Genomic DNA, 27,701 nt, shown 5'->3' with positions numbered 1-27,701 from the left:
TAACATGTTTTTGATGCCTTTGTGAAAACAAAACAAAACAACAAAGAAAAAACAGATGGCTGAAGTTTTATGGGGTCATTTCTATATCTTTGACTGTTCCATTGGCTTATGCATCTGTTTTTGTGCCAGTACCATACTGCCTTTGTTACCATGGCTCTACAGTATAATTTGAAGTTAGTTATTATGATATCTCTGGCATTGCTTTTTAACAATTCAGGATTACTTTGGCTATTCAGGGTCTCTTGTGTTTCAACATGAATTTTAGCATTGATTTCTCAATTTATGTCAAAAATAACATTGGTTATTTTGTCATTGCATTGAATTTGTAAATCATTTTCTATCATATTAAAAAACCCAACAAACATGATTATTTCTTATTCTTAGCTATCATAAGTTATTTTGAGTATGCATGTTACTGTCATGTGCTTCTCACCATTGGAGGACATAGTTGGTGTTTTAGGGAATGTGTAATGAAACAGGATGATCTTGCGCCTCAATATCAATGCACTTCACACTTAATTTCTAAAAGCCATGTACTATGTGCTCAGGTAGATTTGGTGATATAATAATAGGTATGATTATCAGTCTTTTCTATCATGGAGATTTGTATATAATTTGACTTATATTTTATATTAAAATAAACATGGGTAGATATGCTATCATGTAGAGAAGAAAGTTTGGATGCAAGCTTCTACTAGAGCAAGTGCATTTAAATCTTTATGCTCATGCCAGTTTGTTACAGGACTATTTTAGTGAGAACAGAAACATAAAGCTGAGATTTCCTGATTGAGAGTACTTGCTGCCCTTTGCCAATTAAGATCATATGCATCAAATGTTATCATTGGACTGAAAATTTACTTTTGTACACCCATTGTTATGATCATTCCTTCCTAAATTAAAGACAAGTGCTGTCTTTTAGATACAGGAATAGCCTTAGTCCCCATTCCCATCATTTCTGGAATTTTTTCCCCCTGTCTCTCTTTAATGCATGATATTGTAGATTTCAGTGAATTCTCATCTTTCAAGGTTATAATTATTTTGGGGAGTGTGGGGCTTTTGTTTGAACATCTCTTATTTCTAATTGTCTTTTCTCCCTCACCCCAGACTTAGCTGATATAGAACAGTAAAGGCCTCACATCTACTAGCTGCTCAGGTTTCCAAAATGACAGGAACTTGAGTCTCTAAGAGATCAGTTCAACCCAAATGTTGTTGAGACACATGTTCCTGGGTCACTGTGGGCTCCTGCTGTACTACCAGGTCTAAAGGTTGGCATATCTGCCCCCAAACCTCTGACAAACAAGTCGGCCCTGGACTTTGTTTTGAAGACGTTGAAATAAAAATTTACAACAGATGGCAATGTTATAAAAAAAAACAAACCAGACTTCTGAACTTGAAACTCTAGTAACTAGGAGATTCTTTGAAAAATATTTTCTTTGAGGAAACCACCTTGGAAGGTTAATTTTAGAGTCTATTAAAGAATATATTTTAATGTAAAATGCACTGGATGTTGATGAGATGGCGTTTGCTTTTCAGATCATCAGCAAGATGGCATTTTGATAAATCACAGATTGTTCGGTGCCTAAAGTACACTCTGACAGTTTTCATCACATTGTGATATAAAGAGGCAAATGAAGCGGTACTAGAGATCACACCAGGGATGGGTGATGGTGCTTTTTGTGTCTCTAAACACTAAGAGGGCTATCTTTTCTAACAAGTTGCTCACGGTGCTCAGATCCACCTGTGGGAGTGCCTTTTTCATCAATCACTGCAGGACTGGATTTGATTGGACCTCATTGCTTCTAAACAGGTGGATAATGAGAAGTAATACTAACAGTCAGAGATCCTCTTTAAAATAAAATGAATTGTGAATTTTTTTCTGCTGTGATGAATCAGGTTGAGACTTTCTGTGTGTCAGCACTGGGTATAATTGAAGGACTAGTCTTCCTTTCCACTTGCACATTAACTCCTGCACATTTACCTTCACTAGTGAATACCAACCAACTCCATGTCTCATTCATGAGCCAAGTTTGCTGGCAACTGAGAGACATGGCCTCTTCAATGGGCATCTGATTTGAATCTACAGGCAAAAACATCAATCGCCCTTGACTTCAGATTTTCTTTCACCATGTTGTGCATATTGTGCATTTCATTTTAGGTGACTAACACAATAGTCTGTCCTTTCTATCCAGCTACAATTTCTCCTATGGCATTACTAAAAGTGACTCTATGGGAACTCTTGAGTACTTTCTTCAATTTGTTTTTCAGTCTCAAGGGAGAATTTAAGATGGTCACACATTGATTCAGGCATATGCTCTGATCTCACTGGAAGTGACTATAGACCACCAATGGTGAAGATGATTATGCAAACATAGGATTTAAAAACACATATTTTAAAATTAAAAAAAAATACCTGTCAAATAACTGTCACTGATGGGTGGTGATGGAGTTCTAAATGGTGCTAAATTACTGGCTGGATTGCAATTTTCACCTTTTAAATATCGCTCTGCGCATGGAGACCAGGCCAATTTAGGCCAATCCCATTTGCTCAGATTGGTTTCTATTGGGCCATAGGCAAATGGGCCAACACCTATTTTTCAAGACTGACCTCATCTTTTCTGGCCATTGTGTGGACTTCACACTTCAGTTGATGAGGGCATATGAGAAATGAACCAGATAAATTGCTTGATTAGGATTTCATGAACCAGAACTGATGAGAGGGGCACATGTTTACTTGTGAATTTAAAATTACATACATCTTTATGGGGCTGATGCTAACATACACATTTCCATCCTCTTCACTCTGAGTTGTTCATTAATTGCCAACCTTAGGTTACTCCATGTTTCAGATTTTGCCCTCAATTTATGGAAATAGGCAGGCTGTTCTGGCAAGACTCATGCTTGTCTATAAACAGATTCGCAGCTAGAGGAACTCCGTCTTCTTCCTATGCATTTGAGAAATGGGAGGGAATTAAACGTATCATCCAACTTGACTATTATTTTTCAACTGTTTTAGCTTTTGTGACTGTAACAAGGAATTTTGTAAATATATTGTCTTCTTAACTGCTAGATGGAGTAAAAACAAACATAGACCCCATAGCTCATCAAAAGCTAAAGCTATATTTTGCCAAAATGGAATAAGCTTCCACTGTATGTAGTATTAACTATTTATACATTGTTTGTGTGTGAATGTGTAACTCTGCATGAAGTTTTGCAGGTGATAACCTGAGAAACAATAGATCATTGTTTCTGTGTTATATGCTTGCAATTAAAATTTCATTTAAGAATTCCCAAATTTGTGCTCAGGACTGGCAAGTTATGCCTGCAAGCCCAGCTACTCAGGAGGCTAAGATCTGAGGATTGTGGTTTGAAGCTGGCCCAGGCAGGAAAGACCAAGAGATTCTTATCTCCATTTAATCACCAAAAGAAGCCAGAAGTGGAGCTGTGACTCAAGTGGTAGTGCATTTACCTTGAGCAAAAAAGCCCAGTGATAGTGCTGACACCCTGAGTTCTCAGTACTGGCCACATGCACAAGCACACACACACACACACACACACACACACACACACACACACACACAAGCACACACACACACACACACACACACACACACACACACACACACACACACACACTTTCCAAACTTCTAAAATGTAAGAGCTTGACTTTTTCCAAGTACCATAAAATAAATAAAATTATAGCAATTCATTTATGGAGATAAATTTGATTTATTTAACATATTTATTGTAAACAACGATATTAACTGCTCATTTAAAAGATTTTATTTTGGTAATTTTAAGAAAAGTGTCTGGATCTCCACAAAGCATTTTTACTAATGAGAAATCCATTTGGTAAATAGGTGTAAGACTTTAAGTATACATTAAGGGTAACTTGTCTGATAGAAAAATTAACATTCATTTATGAATTTTTTTCCAAAGACAAATACAATATAATTAGGGATAGAGAAGATGGTATAATATCCTGTATACATCATTTTGTTTCTTAAATAATATTTTCACAATGTGCTTGTGTGTGTAAGAGAGTAAGAGAGAGAGAAAGAGAGAGAACCAAAGATTGCAGTCAGGCCTGGGAACTATCCCTCAGCTTTTTGCTTATGGCTGGAGCTGTACTACTTGAGCCACACCTGTATTTATAGATTTGTGCTGGAGGTAAGTCTCTCTGCCTTCTCTGCTCGGGCTAGCTTTAAATTGTATTATAATCCTCAGATCTCAGCAGCCTGACCACTGATGTAAAACATTCATGTATTTTTAAAGAGCCAGAAACAAAACAAACAAAAAAGACCCAAATAATGTCTAATATAATTATGTTGTTGACTTGAGAGAGGTAATTAGCAAATATTCAGTACTGATGCCTGGAGCAATATGGATTACTATCCAGTGAATATTGAATTTAACATTACATGCTTTGATGAATTGAATGGGAAGAAATGTGATCTGGGCATATCAGAAGAGAATTTTGCAGAGCTTGATTGTTTATATTCCTGCCATCAGTTACAGGAAGAGAATGATCTTGCATCAGCAATAGGAAGAAGATGATGACTCCTTCAAATCCAAAGAGGGGCCTAAAACTGGCACCAAGCCTATCAGAAGCATCACTAATTAGATAAAAGAGCTAGAAAGCCAAGAAAAATTTTTTTTTTTTTTTTTTTTTTTTTTTTTTTTTTTTTACTCAAGAGTGTATGCTTACCATGCATGCTTGCTGTGCACAAAGCTTTACATTCACCCCTGCCTTACCCAATTGAAATGAAAAGCAAATCTCATTCTTCTAAGATAGCCACTCTGCTTATCTTCCTGTTTTTATTATTGTCTTTTACAATAGAAATAACTACCAATCGCATCAATAAATGCTATCATTGAGTGGACACTTGAAGTAACTAATTGGATAACTGAGTTAGAGATCGCATGATACTCTTAACAAAATGGGGCTTATGAAAGTGAAGAACATACAAATGGCAACTGAGGCTAGAAAGCCAAGAAAAAATTTTTAAAAAGCATATATTCCTAGTCGATTAATTTTTTGACATAGTTGTGAAGAACACAGAATGTAGAAACATCAGTCTCTTCAGGAAGTTGTTTTGGGTAAACTGGTTGTCCCCATGTAAAAGAATGACATGAGATACTGGTTCATAACTTTACAGTAATCAACTTAAAATGGAATAATGACTTAAGTCTCCAAACTGCAATGATAATGGGGGGGAAAACATTAAAAATGCTTTACAACAATGATCCTGGGAAGATCCTGTTTGGATCTGACCTTGAAAGGCACTAAAAAGAGACAAACTGGATTTCCTCAAACCCAAATGCTCTGTAGAGCATTAACACAGTGAAGTGTCTACTCTCAGAAGAGGGGAAAATATTTGCAAAGTATACATCTGACAAGTGGTTAATATCAGAATATCTAAGGAATTCAAACAACTCAATAGGAATAATGCCTCCCTAAAAACAAAAACTACAGGCACAGTACAACTAACCTTCAATAAAACACAAGCCAAATCACTGATCTCACTTCCCATGCATTAAAAGGCAAGATGAAAGAAAAGTGTTCTGGGTACAGAGAAAAGGGAACATTTATGTGATGTTGGTAGGAACCCAAATTAGTACAGCCATTATGGGAAATAAAATGAGGATTCACTTAATAAAGCTAAAACTAGAGCTATTTTATAATCCAAAAATCCCACTTCTGGGTGGAATATACCAAAAGGAATTGATCACAATATGCCAAAGGGTATTCATATCTCCATTTGCATATAAGCATTACTAACAATAGCTAAGATAAAAGTCTGTGTTCATCAACAGATAAATGTGGAAAATATATATGGTAGAATACTAAACCTAGGGGACCTAAGTGCTAAAATCTACTTAGAGCTAGTATAATGGACTCATAGGAGTAGTATACAATGTTTCAAATAGTCATTCAGAATAAGTGTTATTATTTACTGTGTATCAGTGTGAGTATAGTCAAATAACATATAGAATATCAAAATAACTAAGACAGCAAAATTTACATATCTTAGGAGATGTAGAGAAGAGAATACATGGTTCTTATTTGCCTTAAGTGAGACAGTTTAGCAATAGAGATTTAATTTTTTAATTGTAATTAAAATGAGAGGCTAGAGATATATTAAAATTTAGGGAATGGAAATTTAAGGAAATAAAACCCTGGGAAAGACACATTTAAAGATACATTTGGGCTTTTGAATGAGCACTATTTTACATTATTCTACTCACATCTCTTAGTGATAAAGACACAGCTGTATATTGACATCTGTGGCAAAATTATAGATCCATTTAAAATATATTTCTGATAAATACTGATACACTTGTGTATCATAGTATGGTTTTATATTCAAATGGAAAAGTATGTAATGAGTCATCTTATAGAAGTGGTTATATTTTACGACACATCCATGCATACATATCATAATTAGCTAATGTTTTCAATTTTTCTTTACATTCACTAAATGAGACATAGCTTATTAATTTGTCATAGAATTTTATGATTTTTTTCCTCTTAAATCCTAAAAACACAGCAGGTGTTTTGAGAAGGAACACATCATAGTTAAAGGAGGAAATGTAGGGTGCAACAATTAGAAGAACATGATCTTCAATTTCATTGTGGCCAATATGGGTACTGATCCTTAGGTATTAGCCTAAAAAATTCCATATAGTGAATTTTTTCTCCTATGCACGTACCCATCTTGCTACTCTGATGATGACTGCTACAGAGTGACACCAAAAGACACAGATCGACACAAAAATATACTCACTACTGCTACTCTTAGCCAGATTATAGACTGGCTTGGAATCCTATGACCTTTCTATTACACAATTTAAGTCATGTTCCTCAAAGATACTAGTTCCAACTTTCCTAGCTCTGCTCAAATGTTCAGCTCATCCATCTCCTCTCTCAGATCTAGAAGATTATTAAAGCCACTGGGGAAGAAGGCTTTCACATTTTTTTTAAGCTCAGTCTCCAGTCAACATCTAACTTTCTTTCATTCTCTTGGAATGAGGAAGAGTTGACTTTCCATTCACATAATCGATCTTGTATTTTATAAATTCTTGTAGCACAGGAGATTGAATCCAAGGCCTTTCTCATGCTAGGTGAGTGCTCCACCACTTATCTGCATATCCAGCCTTTGACTTTCCATTTACCTACATTCTGGATTCCTCAGATAAGTAGAGATATGTGTCTACACATTCCACCTGATGCAATACTGCTTTCCTCTATTAATTCTTCATGAGCTTCATTAGAATTTCATCACACATTCTTTTTCCTTAAGAAATATTAAAAAGTAAACATCAAGAAATTCTTCAACCTCAATTCTTACAAATTCGGCTCTCTCCCTAGTCAAAATTCTTGGGAAAGCTATTTTCTGAATTCAATAAATGCTATTTTGTTCTTGAAATATACCATTGACCCTGCTCTCACACAGCTGGTAAGTGCTTATACATATTACAAAATATGGACTATGTTCAGCTCTCTTGCTTGACATGCTGGCAACATTTGACACTGTTGGAAAATTTCTTTTTCTTGAGCATCTGTGTTTTTGCCTATCCTATGGCATATCACTCCCCATGTTTGCCTCATTTTCCTCTGGATTCACCTTGTTTTTCTTTGACTGTTGTTTTTGTTCCCCATAATTGAAATATTGGTGACTTTCAAGTCCCTATTGTCTTTTTCTCTGTATTGTTCCAAGGATTTCTTAAATGAATCCAATAGACTTGGTAAATTCATCTGCTCACAAAAGTTGTAAAACAGTAAGCTGATGACCTCCAAATCTATTACTGTAGACCAGACTTCTTTCCTGGAATCTTGGCTTAAATATCCAACCATACACTAAGCATTCCACATAGAGATTTCATATACATCTGTAGTGCAAAGTCTCTAAAGTACATTCAGGATCTTATTACAACTTTCTTTTAATTCTCCTCTTGTGTTTTGTCTCAGAAATGGCCCAGAATACTTCTTTCAATTATTAAGCAATCAGATCATTCAGATTCTATTGGTTTCTGGAGGCTTTTCTTTTGTATAGCCACTACCTAGATCCAAGCAAATACTTTCTTCTTTCTGAATGGCTGCCATTTTTTCCTAACTGGCCTTTCTTTTCTCTGTACTATTCTCCTCTAATTGTCGCTTCAGAGTGCATCTATAAATGTGACATTCCCCTAATATAAACCTTAAAGCCTTTCTATTGCACTTCTCATAAAATTCAGACTTGAACATATACCATTACTGACCTTTACACTCTGATGCCAGACCATTTACCAGTTTTATCACTCAACATCATCCTTCATTCATGGGTATCTTTGAATATCCTTTTCTTTTTATTAGCATATATGAATTGTACATGGTATTTCATTGTGATATTCCCATAGATAAATATGAAGTACTCACATCAAATTCACTCCCTGTATTATTATTTTTATCCTCTCTCCCATTTCTACCTCTTTTTACAACAGATTTTAGTGGGGCTCATTATGCTATTTTCATAAATATCTGTATTGTACTTTAATCATACTGATCATCCTCACCACTTTTTCCTTTCTCTTGTTCCTTTACTGCTGATTTCCCATTCATCAGTTCACCTTCCCTTGTATTATTATTATTGTTATTATTATTGATTTATTATTAGTATTAATAGTAATTTTACTTCTACATTCTGCACATTAGCAAAAGCATATATTATTTTTCTGAGTTTAGCTTGTTGCCTTCAACAGATAATTTCTTTTTTTTTTTTTAAATTGTATTTTATTTTATTTGAGAACATACTGTACAGAGGGGCTACAATTACATGGGCAGGATAATGCATACATTTCTTACCAAGCATTGCAGCCTCCTCCTTTGTTTACCCTTCACTTCCCTTCCCCGCCTCCCCCCTCCCCCCACCCAATTTTACCCCCCTCCCCCCACCCAATTATACCCCCCTCCCCCCCCCACACCGACATTGTAAAGCTGGTTTTGACATGACATTTTGTACTTCTCATTTCAACAGACAATTTCTATCCATCCATTTTTCTTCCAACAACCTATCATTCATCTCTATGCTCTATACATAACTTCATTGTGTTTTTGTTATCAGTTCATCAGGTGATGGGCATATCGGTTGGTTCCATACTTGTGCTATTATAAAAATGCTGCTGAAAACATCAGTGTGTAGGTATCCTCTTGTAGGCTGACATATTCATTCCTTCAGGAAATGCACAGCAGGAAATCTGTACAGAAGGTCCTCAAAAACAAAATGGAGCTACCTAATTCTTAAAATCTGTTGTCCAGGCATATTGAATTTCCTCCATGTCTTTAAAAGATAATCTGTTCCTGTCTACCTCTAAATCATAGGTTTTCTTTTCTCCTCTGAAATTCTCTTCAGAACTCAATTTTTCTCTCTTTGATCTTGTTCATTTTCCAAGTTTTAGCTATACATCACTTTCTCAGAACCCCTTCCCAATTTTTGGATTCCCAATTCTAAATCATTGAAATACGATCTGTATTTGTGTTCGCTCCCTATCATAACACTTTATAAGCCGGGCGCTGGTGGCTCACGCCTGTAATCCTAGCTACTCAGGAGGCTGAGATCTGAGGATCGCGGTTCAAAGCCAGCCCGGGCAGGAGAGACCGTGAGACTCCTATCTCCAATAAACCACCAGAAAACCGGAAGTGGCGCTGTAGCTCAAGTGGTAGAGCGCTCGCCTTGAGCTGAAGAGCTGAGGGACAGCGCCCAGGCCCAGAGTTCAAGCCCCACGACCAACAACAACAAAAAAAAAAAAATCCATAACACTTTATAAGAACTCCTGTGATTGTAATGGGCTCACCCTCATAATTCAGAATTCTGATCACCTCATATGGTTCATTTAATTATATTTGCATAGTCCACTTTGCCACATAAACTAACATGTGATAAGTTTAGCAAATTTGAATGCAGCTATTGTGGAAGAGGGCTATTATCTAAACTTTCATAATCATATCAATATAATTTTATTAAATTATATGAATTACGTTGAATTATATTCCCAGTATCTGGCAAGGTTATATATATACATATATATATATATATATATATATATATATATATACACACACACACACATACACACACACATATATATACATATATACATATGAATGAATATATATACACACAAGTAAACTTTGGCATGTCTCAAATATTTTTTATGAAAATGAAATTAAATATAACAAAATAACAAGCATCTAGACTGTAGGCCTATTGTCCTAGTTCTACTATTTTATTTTCATGATGAAGCACTCTATCTACCTCTTTCACCTATGTGAGTTTTAGCAGCACAAAATACTTTTTAAAAATCCAACAAACAAAAAACACTAATTGCATTTTAACTTTATGTTAGAATATGCAGTTTTGTTTGGGAAACAACCTTCAGGTATTATAAAGTATGAATACAATTCCTTATCAACAGAAGCCAATATGGCTAAAATTATATTGGTCTTCTAATAGAACATTTGCCTTTAACCTTATTCCTTCCTTAGCGAATCATACAAAGCCTTTTTTGTACTTTAACTTCTGTCATTGAAAACCTTAATGATATTTTTGAGGATTGATTTTACTTTATAGGATTTTAAAATACCACAAATAGTACATACAAAAGTCATACTACAAAGATTTATGGGTATCTTGATTTTATACCAACTGCAGATCATTTTAAAGTTCCTAATTCAGTCTCTGACAAAGATAGGAGGCCTTCTAATTTTCAATATTCTTTAGGTCACACATAAGTGGCAGGTATATGATTAAGAAATCCAAAGCCCAGAGTCCAGGTTTTTTTCCCCTCACCTTTACACAGTACAATTAAGACATTAAAATGAGATAATTCCATAATGAATTTTCTAAGTGAAGTAATGAGCAAGTCCATTGTTATGGAAAGAGCATCTCTCTGAGGGGTGAACTATCTTTCTGGTCAGAACACCCCCTTTCAGACACATGATAGAAATTTGTACAGCTCTGTGATTCCCTTTCCTGAATCTACCACATTTAAAAGGGGGTTCTTTGTATTTTGCTTTCCAGATAAAACAGTATACTGTTACCATATTTAACATCCCCTGGCTTTCTAAATCTCAGGTTAGACACACTTTGATAGGTTACCTGTAGGGAGGCAACCAAAGGCTAGATGTGCCCCACCCAAAGAAAAGAGAAACAGTAGGATCCACATGACAACAGAAACAGGAAATTCCCAGTGAGCTTAATGATATATCTCACAAATTCAGCCAAAGGTTTCAGGGAACACCTGTCTATTAGTGTCTAGTAAGAGTTGATGGTTTAGCTGGAAGGACTGGAAACCAATAGCTGTTATCACTTTGCAAGGAAGATAGATCTTGTGTTCCTTCTCTCTCCCTCCCTCCCTCCCTCCCTCCCTCCCTCCCTCCCTCCGTCCCTTCCTCCCACCCCCCCTCTTTCTTCTTTCTTTCTTTCTTTCTTTCTTTCTTTCTTTCTTTCTTTCTTTCTTTCTTTCTTTCTTTCTTTCTTTCTTTCTTTCTTTCTTTGATTAAGACAGATAAAGCACATAAAACTTTCTTGAAAATTCCTGTAGTTTTTCAACTTGAAATGTCTTTGTTTATCTGAACAATAAGCATATCATTATTTGGATATGTAAAACTAGAACAAGAAATGCCAAATAATGTCAGAAGAGCAATTTAGCTCACTATGTTTAGATAACTCAAAATATTTGTCTAGTAAACCAATTATTTTCCCCCAAACCCATATAAGAAATATTTACTGGAGTAAAATCAGGGCAATAGGTAATTTTTTGAGACGTTACAATTTTCAATTACAGTACATTTTACTATGGCAGCACTGGATAGAAAAAAAAATAACACAATAGAACAATTTGACTTTAGGGGGAAAAGTCCTGAAATGAATCTGTGGCTTTCCTCTTCTTGCTACCTCATTAATCCTAAATGATGTCAGTCGGTAGAGTCTAATAGCCGTGAGTGTTACTACCATGGTCAGTTCCAAATTATAGTATTGATTAATTGATTGTCTTCTTCCAGTTGTGAATGATATTACTGCAGGCTCAGGCAGCTTGGCTTAGGGCCAGAACCTAATTTTCAATGGAAAGCAACAAGCAGTTTCAGTGTTCACTGCTGCAGTGAAGGAGATGCTAGGAAAACACACTGCTCTGGAAAGATTTTTTGACACAAAGGGATGAACTAAATACAATGAATATGCACTTACTGATTGATTCAACCCAGAGAAATAAATAGGAAAGGAATAAATCAAGAATTCTCATTTCTCATCTTCAGACATTACAATGCTTTTATGACAATTGAGAAGGGGAAGATCAGGTTGCATACAACATGGACCAGAATGAAAATGAACTGGGATCTGAATTAAGTCCATTCAGGGTATAAATGCAGTGGCTATGGCAGTTGTCAACTAAGTAAGCCTTTACCTGGATTCTAGACTGCTCTGTAGAGATAGATATCCAGGATGGGTTAAGACAACCTTTATAGTGTGATATACAAGGGCAGTGCCATCTTCCTAGAAAAACATGAAATTACCAAGTTGAAAGACAAAACAGGCAGGCTGGCTTCTTGTTAACTCTCTGCTTTAATGAGGAACATAAAATGGATGGGTGTGTTTATCATTGATTCTTGTGGAATAGGAAAAGCTAAACGGGGCATTGAGAGGTTAATAACTTTCACAGATCCATAACTTTGAGTTTGTTTGCTGCCAGATCAATTATTTTAGCCTACAAAATGTGAAAGCAAAATTGGTATGAAATGGAGTAACTGATTATAAAATTGTATTCACATTAAAACAAGTTCATAATTATAATTGGCCTTTCATTGCAACAGGAACAAAATTATATTTTATTTCACAAGGAATTAGAAAGAAAACTTTTCTCTACAAGTAAAGGGAGGGGACATAGAAATACAGGAAGTGACTCAAAGATCTTTAATTTAAAAGTGCCAAAATCAGATGTTTATAAGTAAACAGGATACAAAATTGAGAAGAGTAAGGGGAAAGTAGGAGAGGAATGTGAGAGAATATTGAAAGGGGTGACATTGATCAGACATTGATCAAGATGTTTATAAACTGTTTTGTTAAATGGCAACTCCTTGTACAACTACTTAACAATAATTTTTTAAAATATAAGAACCCCCACAAAATATAGAGGACCAATGAAAATCAAATCATAAAACATAAAATGTAATCTAGCCACAATGAAAATCATAAGTATCAATAGGATAAATAATAAAAATTATGCTATCAATAAAAGAAGTGAATAAGGAATAGAAAGTTACGAAGAAACAAGAGTGTTTAAAATAGCCTCAACAGCACACAGCTTGGTAGCAATGAGAATCTTGTTATAGTATAAGCTTGAAAGAAGATAGATGGATAAGGAAGAAATGTACTCTTTTATAAATGGTACCAAGTTCAAGAACATTACTGATTGATTTTTATATTCATGAAAAGCCCTTTCTAGAAGCAGTGATATAAGATATAGAGAAAGTGATATAAGGCATAGATTAATTAAGGAAAATTCCAATATTAAAATTCATAATAGCCGGGCACCCGTGGCTCACACCTGTAATATTAGCTACTCAGGAGGCTGAGATCTGAGGATCACAGTTCAAAGCCAGCCCGGGGAAGGAAAGTCCATGAGACTCTTATCTCCAATAAACCACTAGAAAACCGCAAGTGGCACTGTGGCTCAAATGGTAGAGCACTGGCCTTGAGCTGAAGAGCTGAGAGCAGCGCCCAGGCCCAGCGTTTAAGTTCCATGACAAAGAAAGAAAGAAAGAAAGAAAGAAAGAAAGAAAGAAAGAAAGAAAGAAAGAAAGAAAGAAAGAAAGAAAGAAAGAAAGAAAGAAAGAAAGAAAGAAAGAAAGAAAGAAAAGAAAGAAAGAAAGAAAGAAAGAAAGAAAGAAAGAAAGAAAGAAAGAAAGAAAGAAAGAAAGAGAGAGAGAGATAGAAAGAAAGAAAGAAAGAAAGAAAGAAGGAAGGAAGGAAGGAAGGAAGGAAGGAAGGAAGGAAGGAAGAGAGAGAGAGAGAGAAAGAGAAAGAGAAAGAGAGAAAGCAAGAGAGAAAGCAAGAGAGAAAGAGAGAAAGCAAGAGAGAAAGCAAGAGAGAAAGAAAGAAAGAAGGAAGGAAGGAAGGAAAGAAAGAAGGAAAGAAGAAAAGAAAGAAGGAAGGAAGTCCATAAGCTATAAAGATACAAGTTCTTTATAGCTGTCTTAAAAGATCTTATCAAAAAGTAAGATAGAAGATACATACATTCATTATTTGACAAGGATTATTCTGAGACTGTTTGATAGTTGCTAAAGATACCATGGGGTGAATAAAAACCAGGACCAGGTCTTTAGGGCAATCTGTTGAGAAGCTACAGTAAATGAGGAAATTCACAATATGGGTGGTATTACATATCCAGTGAAAAATAAACTTAATTAATTTCCTAGTGGACTTAATTAAATACTCCAGTCTTTACTAGGAAGCTAAAACTATGCTCTTAGCTCTTTGTGGAAAAGATCCAAAGGTAATTAATCCTATTTTTACTTAGCACTCAGTACCCAGATCCTACCAAATATGGATCCTCTTTAAAATATTTTTGAAAGAAGAAATGAATTAAGAATATAATCTATACTCAATTTACTGCCATGGATAAATGTATTTTGGTAGAAACATTATTTTCCTAAAGAGACATCAATCAAATATTAACAAATCAACATGTTGGTGATCACAAGCACACAGAAATATAACTTTTCCTCTCTCCCTTACCTTGTCTCATCCTCTTAATAGGTTTGATTAATCTTTTCAATTCAGACATTGATTTTATTCCTAGAGAAACAATCCTTGATCATCCAACCTATATTAAGCCCTCTTATAAAGGGCCCTGTGCTTCTTGCATTGTGGGGAAACCTGCACTCTCCTGTAATAATTTATTTAATTGGCTATCTATACCAGGGGTGTGTGATCACTCTTATTCTCCTTTATTTCCCAGAGTACTTGCATAGGATTTGGTATATTGATTACACTTGGTTTTTCTAGTGGATGACATTCTCCAGTCCTCTCTTGCGCACTCGTAGCTTCTAGATCTGCACATACAGGCAGTCTACTTGCCAGTCCATTCCTTTCCAGAATCAAACCACTTCTAATCCTCTGGCCGGCCTGCCTAGCACAATACCCTCCATTGTAATGTTGATATCTTCCTTAGTCTGGATTCCTCAGTTCTCTACCAAAGTCTGAAGAGATCTTTAAAAAAAAATGGGTATCTGCTCATGTCAGTCTCTTTATTCAAAAACCTTCCATGAAGGTTTTACTCAGATTTACCATCTTACTCAGATTAAAGATCAGAATTCTTCCAGAGAATTATAATGGCCTAGACTTCTACCTAGACATCTCTCTTATTTTCCCCTGTATGTAAAACTTCAGCCACTTCTACATTGTCTCTTCCTGTCTCTTCTTCTCTGGAGGAAAGCTCTTACTATATTCTCTATCTAGAATGTTCTTCTTTTACTCTCTACATAACTGAATCCTTACTTCATGTTTTTCTCTCTTTTTCTCCCTACTAGTGTTGAATTGAAGTCTGATACTCAGCAGCAAGGATGAACTTACCTTCTACTGGTTGGGGGTCTGTTCTGGTAGACTGGTTCCATTGTACTTGTTGATTTTAAACATTACTCCTGCTCATCACCATCTAACATACCCTATGCTTCTTTGTCCTTCCCATCTTCCTCTCCCAGGTGATGTTTTTGTTGCAGATTGTATCCTTGGAATCTCCAGTTCCTTACTGACAATAGGCATGCTACCTATGTGCCTTAATTTTAGCCTATGTATGTCATAGCTTATGACATACATATGCTAAACAACATGCTATAATCATATATATTCATAATTTCTCTTTTATTTTATTATGCTAGGGATTGAACACAGGATTTTGTGTATGCTAGGGGAACAGTGTATCCCCAGCTTTACCTATCAATTTAAAAATATAGGAATATTTGTAAAGTAATTCCTACAAATATTTCATGAGTGAAAATATATACATAAAATATACACATACTACATAGACATACACAGAATCCTACCTTGTCATTATTGTGTTTTTAAATTGCTCTTATGAAATAAATTGTAAACACCTATTTCTTTTTTTTATTTTTTGTGAACATACTGTACAGAGGGGTTACAATTACATGGGCAAGATAATGAGTACATTTCTTATCACGCATTGCAGCCTCCTCCTTTGTTTACCCTTCACATCCCTTCCCAGCCTCCTCTCACCCCCCACCCAATTCTCCTTGCACCCCGCCCCCCACCAAAGTTGTAAAGTTCGTTTTCGACATGACAACTTGTACTTCTCATTGTTGCAACGGGTCCACATGTATACTTAAACGACTTGTATTTCCCCATCCCCTCCACAAATTATACCGACATCAAATATAGTGAAAGCAGGGGTTATACTGTGGGGGAGGGACATACAAAGCAACAAAGAAATAATCTTATAAATGTGTTAGAAACAAATGCATGAAAGAAAAAAACATTAAAATACATATCTAAGGGTTCATTTTCCTAATATCACATTATCTGACCTTTTCTGCTTGACTCAGACATATACTAGATATTGCAAATAAGGGAAACCATGGGACCTATGTTTCTTTGGGCTTGGCTTACTTCACTTAATATAATTTTTTCCAAGCCTTTCCATTTCCTAACAAATAGGGCAATGTCATTCTTTCTGATGGAGGCATACAATTCCATTGCGTATATATACCACATTTTCTTGATCCATTCATCTACTGAGGGGCATCTGGGTTGGTTCCATATCTTAGCTATGGTAAATAATGCTGCAATAAACATAGTTGTGCTGGTAGCTTTAGTGTGGTCTTGTTTGTAAACGTTCGGGTAAATGCCCAAAAGTGGGATTTCTGGGTCATAGGGGAGCTCTATGTGAAGTCTTTTGAGGAACCTCCATACTGCTTTCCAAAGTGGTTGAACAAGTTTACACTCCCACCAGCAATGAAGTAAGGTTCCCTTCTGTCTACATCCCCTTCAGCATCTGTTGTTGTTAGAGTTTTTGATTTTTGCCATTCTAACTGGGGGGAGGTGGTATCTCAATGTTGTTTTGATTTGCATTTCTTTTATGGCTAGGGAGGTTGAGCATTTCTTCATGTGTCTATTGGCCATCCTTCTTTCTTCTTCAGAGAAGTTTCTCTTTAAGTCTTTCGCCCACTTGTTTATTGGGCAGTTGTTTCTTTGAGGATTTGTTGTTGGGGGATTTAATTTTTTGAGTTCCAAGTATATTTTAGATATGAGACCATTATCCATTGTATGGCTAGTGAACATCTTTTCCCAATCTGTGGGCTTTCTATTGATCTTGCTAGCTATGTCCTTTGCCATGCAGAAGCTCTGCAACTTCATGCAATCCCATTTGTCCAAACTTTCTTTGATTTGTTGTGTTTCTGGGTCTCTATTAAGAAAATTTCAGCCTGTGCCAAGGAGAGCAGGGGTTTCTCCTATTCCATCCTGTAATGTTTGCAGAGTGTCTGCTTTGAGTTCAAGGTCTTTGATCCATTTGGAGTTGATTCTGGTGCAGGGTGATATATAAGGATCTAGCTTTAGTTTTCTACAAGTAGTTAACCAATTTTGCCAACACCATTTACTGAAGAGGCTGTCTTTCTTCCATTCTAGTATTTTAGCTCCCTTATCGAAGATTAGTTGGCTGTAGGTCTGTAGGCTCATTTCTGGGTTTTCAATTCCATTCCATTGGTCCTGAGGTCTGTTATTATGCCAGTACCAAGCTGTTTTGATTACTATGGCTTTATAGTGGAGTTTGAAATCTTGTATTGATATTCCTCCAGCAGTGTTCTTTCCATTGAGGAGCGTTTTTGCTATTTGGGGTCTTTTATTGTTCCATATGAATTTTTGGATTGCCTCTTCTATTTCCTTGAAGAATGAGGTTGGAATTTTGATAGGTATCACATTGAATTTGTAGATAGCCTTGAGAACTACTGCCATTTTCACGATGTTAATCTTTCCAATCCAGAAGCATGGGAGGTTTTGCCATTTTCTAAGTTCTGTTTTGATTTCATTTTTCAAGATTTTAAAGTTTTCATCATAGAGGTCCTTCACTTCTTTGGTTAAGTTAATTCCCAGGTATTTTATTTTTTGAGGGGCTATTACAAATGGAGTTGCTTTCCTAATTTCGGCCACACTTTGCTCATTGTTGGCATACAGAAAAGCCATTGATTTTGGGGGGTTAATTTTATACCCTGCTACTTTGCCAAAGTTTTGAATCAGCTTGAGTAATTTGGGAGTGGAGTCCATGGGATTCTTTAAATACAAGATCATGTCATCTTCAAAGAGGGAGAGTTTTATTTCTTCTTTCCCTATTTGGATCCCCTTTATGTTTGCATCTTGTCTTATTGCTGTAGCTAGGCATTCTAATACTAGATTGAAGAGAAGTGGAGAGAGTGGACATCCTTGTCTTCTTCCTGAGTTAAGAGGAAATGGCTTTAGTTTTTCATCATTAAGTATAATGGTGATTGTAGGTTTGTCATATACAGCCTTTATTGTATTGAGGAATGTTCCCTAGATTCCTAATTTTCCCAGAACCTTCATCATAAAGGGGTGTTGGATCTTGTCAAATGCGTTTTCTGCATCTATTGAGATAACCATATAGTTCTTATCCTTGCTCCTGTTGATGTGATGATTAATATTAATTGATTTGCGTATATTGAACCAGCTTTGCATCCCTGAAATAAATCCTGTTTGATCGTGGTGTATGATTTCTTGGATGAATTGTTGAAGTCGATTGGCCAAAATTTTGTTGAGAAGTTTTGCATTAATGTTCATCAAAGAAATGGGTCTATAGTTCTCTTTCTTTGATGAGTCCCTGCCTGGTTTTGGGATGAGGGTTATGATGGCTTCATAGAATGTGTTCGGTAGTGAACTTTCTCTTTCAATTTCATTGAAGAGTTGGAGGAGTATTGGTGTGAGCTCTGCTTTGAAGGCCTTGTAAAATTCCGCTGTAAAACCATCTGGTCCTGGACTTTTCTTACCTGAGAGGTCTCTTATTGCTGTTTCTATTTCAATGCTTGATATGGGCCTGTTAAGCTGGTTTAACTCATCTTGGTTTAGTTTTGGCATGTCAATATTTGCTAGGAAAAGGTCCATTTCTGTCAAGTTCTCAAACTTATTAGCATAAAGTTTTGAGAAGTATTCCCTTATAATGTTCTGAATCTTGGTTATTTCCATGGTGATGTTTCCTTTCTCATCTCTGAGTTTATTTATTTGGGTGTGTTCTCTTCTTTTTCTGATAAGATTTGCTAAGGGTCTGTCAATTTTGTTAATTTTTTCGAAGAACCAACTCTTTGTTTTGTTGATTCTTTCTATAGTTTTTTTAATTCCAATTCATTTAATTCTGATTTAATTTTAATTATTTCTTTCTGTCTACTGGATTGGGGTTTATCTTGCTGCTCTTTTTCAAGGAGGTGTAGATGTGTCATTAAATTGTTGGTTTCCGATCTCTCCAATTTGTTGATGTAGGAGCTCAGAGCTATAAACTTGCCTCTGAGTACTGCCTTTGCTGTGTCCCAGAGGAGCTGGTAGTTTGTGTGCTCATTTTTGTTGAATAGCATGAACATTTGAATTTCCTTTCTAATCTCTTCCATGACCCACTCATGTTTCAGCAGTGTATTGTTCAGCCTCCATGTGTTACCTGACTTTCTTTGGTGGCTTTTGGTGTTGAGTTCTAATTTTATTCCCTTGTGGTCTGAGAGAATGCAAGGTATAACTTCAATGTTTCTGAATTTGGACAAGTTTGCTTTGTGGCCTAAAATGTGGTCTATTTTAGAAAATGTTCCATGTACTGCTGAGAAAAACGTGTATTCTGATGCTGCTGGGTGAAATATTGGGTAGATGTCTGTTAAGTCTAGTTGATCTATGCAGTTGTTTAGATCTGCAGTTTCTCTGTTGAGTTTTTGCCGAGTTGATCTATCTAGTGGGGTGAGTGGTGTGTTAAAATCCCCAACAATTAATGTCTTTGGATCTATGTGGGATTTGAGGGAAAGTAGTGTTTCTTGGATAAATTTGGGTACTCCATTGTTTGGAGAATACAGATTTGGAATTGTAATATCCTCCTGAAGGAGAGATCCCTTAATTAGTATGTAGTGACCTTCTTTATCTCTTCTCACGAATTTTAATTTGAAGTCTATTGTATCTGATATTAGGATTGTAACTCCTGCCTGTTTATGGGGGCCATTTGCTTGGTAGGTTTTGCTCCAGCCTTTAACATAGAAAATGTGTTTGTTTTTACGGGCAAGATGTGACTCCTGAAGGCATCAGATAGAAGGATCTTGTTTTCTAATCAAACTAGACAGTCTATGTTGCTTAATTGGAGAGTTAAGGCCATTAATGTTGATAGATAGGATTGAGAGGTCCTTGGGACTTCCTGCCATGTTATCCACCTTCTTGGGGGCTGTAAAATCTGGGTTCTTCCTATGGTTCTTGGATTCTCAGTTTGGGTGCAGTTTCTTGGCCTTTATTGTGGTCTTGTTGGTTTTCTATGTATAGGACATCTTTAAGAATCTTTTGTAGGGCTGGTTTGGTGGAGATGTATTGTTTCAATTTTTCTTTGCTATGGTAAACACCTATTTCTAACCCAAGACATCATATATGATATTCCATAATCCCATTATTTTTTATCCTTCCAATCCCCCACTTCTACCATGGGTGGGGCTAGGCATCCAGCCCAGGCCTTCATTTATGGTAAGTATGTGCTATACCAGTGAGCTACAATCCAGCTGTGTGCCATCATTTGGATGTTTTGAATTATTTAATATCTTGCAGAGTTTTCAAAACATAAGCCTTACTATGGTCTGAATGTTTGTGTCTCACCAAAACTTACCTTTTGAAATGTAATCATGAATGAGATGGAATTAGGAGGTGGAGCCATTGGAAAGTGATAATATCATGAGAATTGAGCCCTACCAATGAGCATCATGTTTTAATAAAGAAGTCCCAGAGAACTACCTGTTCCTTCCACTGAAGGAAGAAACAGCAAATACTACTGCTACTACTATTACTGCTACTATGAACAACAATAAAAAAGGCCTCTTACACACAAATCTGTTAGACTGATGGTATTGGAGTTCTAACTTCCAAAACTGATCAATAAATTGTTCTATTGCTTATAAGCCAGTTAGTCTTTCTTTTTTCTTTCCTTCCTTCCTTCCTCCCTTCCTCCCTCACTCCCTCGCTCCCTCTCTCTCTTTCTTTCTTGCCTGCTTTCCTTTTTCCTTCCTTCCTTCTTTCTTTCCTTCCTTCCTTCTTTCTTTCTTTCTTTCTTTCTTTCTTTCTTTCTTTCTTTCTTTCTTTTCTTTCTTTCTTTCTTTCTTTCTTTCTTTCTTTCTTTCTTTCTTTCTTTCTTTCTTTCTTTCTTTCTTTCTTTCTTGTTGATGGCGGGCTTTAACTCAGGTCAGACCATTGTTTCTGTGAGCTCTTTTTTTTCTCAATGCTAGCTTTCTATCACTTTGAGCCACAGCACTAATTCCTCTAATGTGTTTTCTGGAAGCAAGCCAAATAAACTAAGGCAAGGTTTCTATAAAATATTATCTTTAGTTCTACCTCATTCTACTCCATAAATTATATAAGAATATACAAATCATGTGTGTCAAATGGGCAAAAGATAGTTTTATTATGTTTTATAAACTTAGGACAAAAGACGGTGCTGTTTTGAGAGGGTTTTGTGTGACCTTATTTTATTCCCACTCTTCATAAATGTTAAAGTTGACTAAAGTGCAATGCTCCCATGGTCGGTCCAGCCCATCTGAAACACCATTGTCTTCACAGCATTGGGTATTTAAGATATGGGTTAAATATGAGCAACAAATCAAGTTATTTACAAAACAGACAAGCAAACCATCAATAAAGTAATATAGTTTCCTTACTTAGCCCAGAGTAGTCTGGGACTCCATATATACCTCAGACTGTCCTCAACCTCACACCTGCCACAGCCCTCCACAAATGGTGATTGCAGGTATATACCACCACAATCTTTAACTCAAAACTCTGGGTGATCAGTTATAGTTGAATTTCCAAGTCACACTTGGATAATGACTGTCCAAAAACAACACAGTATCATTTAATGATAAGGCAACCTCAGATTGATGCTCAATCCTTCCTGGAAAAAATGAGATAGATGAACAAAGGGCTGCTGACATTTAAAAAGGTTTTTTGCATGCCAGTCTATTTTGATCTCACACTCTACAATTTGCAATTGTATTGGATTCAAATTACTTGTCTGTTTAATCACTTATTTCTGGAAAGAAATGATTTGCCTTTCATGAGTATAATCAAGAATTATCTAATTATTGACATCATCCATAAGGGTAGTTAGGAGTTAGCTTTATCTTTACCTCTATTATGGGTTGAAAGACTATTCAGCTAACTTTCTAACATTCTTTCTTAAAATCCCTTCTTACGTCTTGTCCCTTTTTCAGGAGTTTTGTATGTAACCAGTGATATCCAATTCGATAACAAAATTGAGAATTTAAAAGACAGAGCTATGTTAATGGAACTCTATTCTGGATTATTAGATACCCAAAATTCATATTAAGATATATATGTTTGTCAGTTTGTCTATCAACTATCTTCCTACCTGACATTTGTCTTTGAGTGGATCCAGCTATAAATCCAAAAGTCTAGAAAAACTAGGCTTTAGTTTCTAATTTTTGAAATGAATTGATGTACACTGCTCAAAATAAGTATGAAACATTTGTACTCTATATCATGTTTAGTTAGGGAAAATAATGAAAACAAATGTGTATAACTCATTATTTTAAATTTTGTATTTTCTTGTCTTTTTTGTTTTTTTTTACTCATGCCTTTTTTAGTCAACTCAACTCAAACTGGTTCATCTTTTAACAAATATTGTTAGTGTAACATTAAACAGTTATTGTGTAATCTAATCACTTGACAGAAAACAAAAATATAATCCAACCAATTTAAAACTCTGTGTAAGAGCTATCTATTGATGGTAGTTTATATAAAAATATCATTGTGGTTTTATTCTGTGTCAACTTAAAGCACAGCAAAAGCATTGTTAATTTAAAAAGCCACCAGTGGTCGGATCAGGAGGATACTAGCTTTCTACAAACTTATATAGGTATCTAGACAAAATTTGCCAGATGATATTGAATTCTGAAGCAGGAAGTATTTAACTGATGTGCCAGGAGATTTCATATGATCAATTAGCTGAACTGAAGACAAGAGTAGTTGGGCTATGGATATTCTGCATTGAAGTATCAATGAACCAAATAAAGACAAATATAAAGGGAGAAATAAAGGCAGATCTTTCTCATTATTAGAGTTACTCAGTACTAAAAATCAGATTCATGCTCCTAGTTTTAATCAGAGACTGATTGTCTATGTGCCAAGGAGAGTTTTCCTGTAGAACTAGAAACTGAGCAACATGAGCTCTCAGAGTCTTTATTCCTTTGCCTTCCTCCCTTTCTTTCTTTTTCCTATTGGAATAATAACATGGTTCTAAATTCAGGGTCAAACTATTTGAGTCACAAACATATTAGCAAACACCTTTTCTATCTTGGGCTGTTTATAAATCATTGTTTGGGGGCTTTAAAGTCTATTGTATTTCTGATGTTTTTCAGCCATATTAAATGGAGACATAGTGAAACAAACTCTTAAGTCAACTCACAATGAAGAATCACTGAAATAACAGACTTTTAATGCTGGAACCGGCTACTATTCAGCCTTAGATATAGTTGAAATCCTGAATATTCTCTCTCTTTTTCTCTCTCTGTGTGTGTGTGTGTGTGTGTGTGTGTGTGTGTGTGTGTGTGTGTGTGTGTGTGTGTGTGTGCGCGCATGCATATATAATTCTTGGTCACCATCTTGTTGTACTTCTGGAGATAAAGGAACCTTTAAGATGTGAGACTGAGTTACCATGGACCCAAATCTCTGTTACTTTGTTCTAAAACAAACTTCTTCTTTTTAAGTTGACTGTCTCAGCGATTTTGTCACAGTAATAGAAAGACATTGCTTTTACTACTATTTCTACAGTAAACTGATACTCTATTATATTTATATTTTTTCTTTGAACTATGATACATATTGTGTGAAAGTTTTTGTCATTAGCCTTAAGTGAGCAAATGAGACTTTATTTCTTTCAAGTACAAATATTCAGAAAAAATCCTGCTGAGTTTTATTTTATTTTTTCCTTCTGGCCATATATTCTGCATACACAATTAACCTTCCTTTAATTAGATTAACTTGTATTTACTTGGGATTGTCAAGGTAATACTGTAATCAAGATCTCTATTACATCGGAATGTGTACTTGTTTAATGTTAATTACTTTTTGCTAAATATAACTAAAATTAGACTCACATCCTAGGAATCCTTACTTAGCAGATCTGGTTTATGTCTCCAAAAATAATGGTAATCAGAGTTTTACAAACAATGCTTCAAATTATTTAAAGAAATCTTGGTATGTCTGACTTTCTTCATGAAATTTCAAGAGTCAGCTAAAATTCTAGAAGGCTACTCCGAGTTTTATGCAAAGAAATCATAGCATTGGCACTGGTTCTCAGATTAGAACATGTAATACATAGCATAAAATCAAGTTATTATTTATAACAAATTATACTGACTTGCCAAAATAAGCAAAACTCTTGGCTATAGAACCCACAGTAGTATTATGTTCATCCTGCATATTTGTACGTTTCCAAATTCAGACATTTTCAGTTTCTGGCTAGCATCAACTTAATTCAATTGTTAAAAGTGACATTGACAACTACATGAGAAAGAGAATTTTCTTAACCAAAATAAGTAAATTTGGTCAATGTTTCAACTGCAAAATATTGTGCATCCTTAACTATTGTATAGTGTATTTTACATCAAAAAGAGCTTTTTAAATATTTCACAAAGTTCTAAATATTGTAGAAAATATAAAAGGGTATAAGAAGATATAGACCCACCCACAGTTGTAAATAAAGATGAACTGGCAGGAGAATAGAAACCTGATGGTTTTGCTACCTAGTTAGACAGTTTTGATACTTTTAATTGAGTCCAGGGATCATTACAAGTCTGTTTTGTTGCTGGAATTTCTGGAGTTTCACCTGGGTCTGAATTCTGATGCTTCTACTGTATGTGACTTAGGAATGTATTTGCTTTTTTGAGTTCTCAAGTCCTTCTTTCTAGCATGGACAACATTACAGTTTAGGCCTCAAATTTCTGTTATGAAGAATAACTGCAATATGTATACCATGTGCTTTGCATGAAATATGCTCATAAAGAATAAAGCTTAAGATTATTTAAAGGACAAAAGATATATTTCAGCAAAAGTAACAAGTGAAATCCTTTGTAATGTGTTAGAATTAGCAGTTTGCATTCAAGGCTGTTGTGTAATGGTTATGTTTAAATTCAACCCAGGCAGAAACATTTCAATACTAGGCCTTTACCACAGCACTAATTACTGGCTTGTGATCTTAGGCAAATGAAAGAGAAGGCAATTTGGGAAATACTGATTGCATACACTGCTCTAAATAAAGTGGACTCTGGTTTCATCCAATTGTTTCACAACTTTCGTTATTTTTGTGGTGATATGGAGAAGACAGGATTAGAACAAGCTTGGTTTACATTTTGCAAGTGGTAGACTAGTAACAAAAAATATTGGGATATGTAAATATGAGTTTGAAAATCACTGTGGAGCCTTTGGTAGAATGGACAATTTAGAATGGTTTGATTTGGGATTCTAGCTTCAATATACTAGTGTTCCAATGTCTTAGATTTGGGACACTTGCTCCATCATTGCCTCCTCCTATCCACCATTTTCTTCATCATTATAAGGTGAGTGAGAATAACATTTAAAGATGTTCACTCCATATTTGGTATATACTAAATATTCAATGAATGCTATCAATGGAAAACATATTTAGTTTTGCTTTTATTTCATTTATGTGATGATATAAAGTATATATGTTTCTTTTTGCTGTCATTTTTATTAATCTGGTAACTATAGGAAGTCACAATAGCATTAGATCTACATAGTTATTTTCTTTCTTATCCAGAGCAACTGCCTTCTGTGACTCAGGTATCTATTCTAACTTCATTAATTGTTCAAATGTGTTACATACTTTTTACTTTCAAAAATGCCTATCTATGGCAACTATGTTTCTGATGTTCCAAGTGAAAAATAACAATGATGTATATCTGCAGACTAATATATGTACCTCCTAATAGATGGTAAGTATGGATCTAAAACATTTTTCATATATCAACCCATTTATCTTCAAACCAGCCAAAAGTTATTATTTTCGTATCTAGATGACAAGTCTCATTGACAAATTTGAGTAGAATTCTTCAGGAGAGAATCCAGGCAAGTCTCAGTCTAGCATCTATGAAACTTCCCTCAGAATAGCATTCACAAATCAGTTATAAATGGAAGTACACTAGAAATATTTATATTTGCACTAGATCTGACAGAAAAAACTAAAACAAAAATAGCAACATTATTTAAACAATCAGTTCTATAGGAATAAGTTCTTGGGACTTCCAAACAACTGTTTTGTAAATGAACTCTGGAACATAATGTACTCAGAAAATGTGAAGCTATTCTGTGCAAACTACTGAACTGCAAAGCATTAGCATCCTAAGAGTCATGAATAAAGACACACAGGATCTCAGAAGAAGGCATCAATTTGGACCCAGGGTATCAAAGAATGCTGAATGGAGAAGGTGAGCTGAATTTTAATGAATATAAGTGAAATAATGAGGAAGCAAAGGGAAAATAAGCTGAAGGCCTGAAATAAGTTTACTTCAATTTTCCTTCCTCTTGTTTGCTTAACTCTCATCTTACTAGACTTCAATACCACCTTGATTTCTGAGGGAGCTTTGTGTACTTGTTCTCTATGCAGCTGTTTCCTTTTCCTTAGAGTCAGAAGAAATATAAACCCCCAAAGAGGGAAATGGTTACATAGGATGTAACCGTCTTTTCTTTAAGCTGATAATTTAAAATGTTAGCAACTAAGAATATTTGAGCATGTTCACTTTTAAATTTCATGAACTTTAGTAATAGGGTAGATAAATAAATAAACAGTGATCCAAAGCCATTCTCATGTATTTTATAATTCAGCACATATTGATTACTAGATAACAATATTTGAATGATAAGCCCATAGATGAAATATTTTAGAGAAAGAACACAAAAGTTGTTTATCTCAAAGAATTACCTGTTTAAGATTAGGCTCATACTATGAAGCCGCAGTAAGTGAAGGAAAATTTACTTGGCAGAGGATTTTAGCAAAAACTATTATGATAAATGAACTGTTTGTATCAGAGAAAGAATATATACGGTAACAGAGCTGCGTTAATAGCAAAACATTGTGTTACAGAGTAATGAGGACAGAATGCATTTCCATGATAACCTGTTATTGTTTAACAGAGATTAGGGTTTTAAAAATTTGCTAATCTATTTGCTAATCTGTTTTCTCATGTTATTTCCTCATTAACGATAAATAGCTTTGTTGGCTTCTAGAAGAACCAAAATGAAGTATGTAGGCAATATTACTGCCGAGGGCTAATAATTTCCTAGCAGCAGTAGCTAAACTCAATCAACATTTAAATCTATAGGCAGCTGCTGGTGCAATTCAAAACTTTAACCCATTGTTAGATTTTTCTCCATATTCACATT

At 35.3% G+C, this 27,701-nt stretch overlaps 1 protein-coding gene across 41 annotated transcripts in view; it reads right to left on the bottom strand.

Moving 5' to 3' along the window:
- Ptprd (protein tyrosine phosphatase receptor type D) overlaps nt 1–27,701 on the bottom strand; it is a 2,013,525-nt gene that overhangs the window by 777,294 nt on the left and 1,208,530 nt on the right. The gene's annotated exons all lie outside the window — the stretch shown is intronic.

This window comes from Dipodomys merriami, unplaced genomic scaffold (assembly GCF_024711535.1).
Source record: "Dipodomys merriami isolate MVZ:Mamm:240054 unplaced genomic scaffold, mDipMer1.0.p SCAF_22, whole genome shotgun sequence".
NCBI classification, from domain to species: Eukaryota; Metazoa; Chordata; class Mammalia; order Rodentia; family Heteromyidae; genus Dipodomys; species Dipodomys merriami.
The sequence above is the reverse complement of the archived record's forward strand: the minus strand, read 5'-3'. Positions and strand labels throughout refer to the sequence as shown.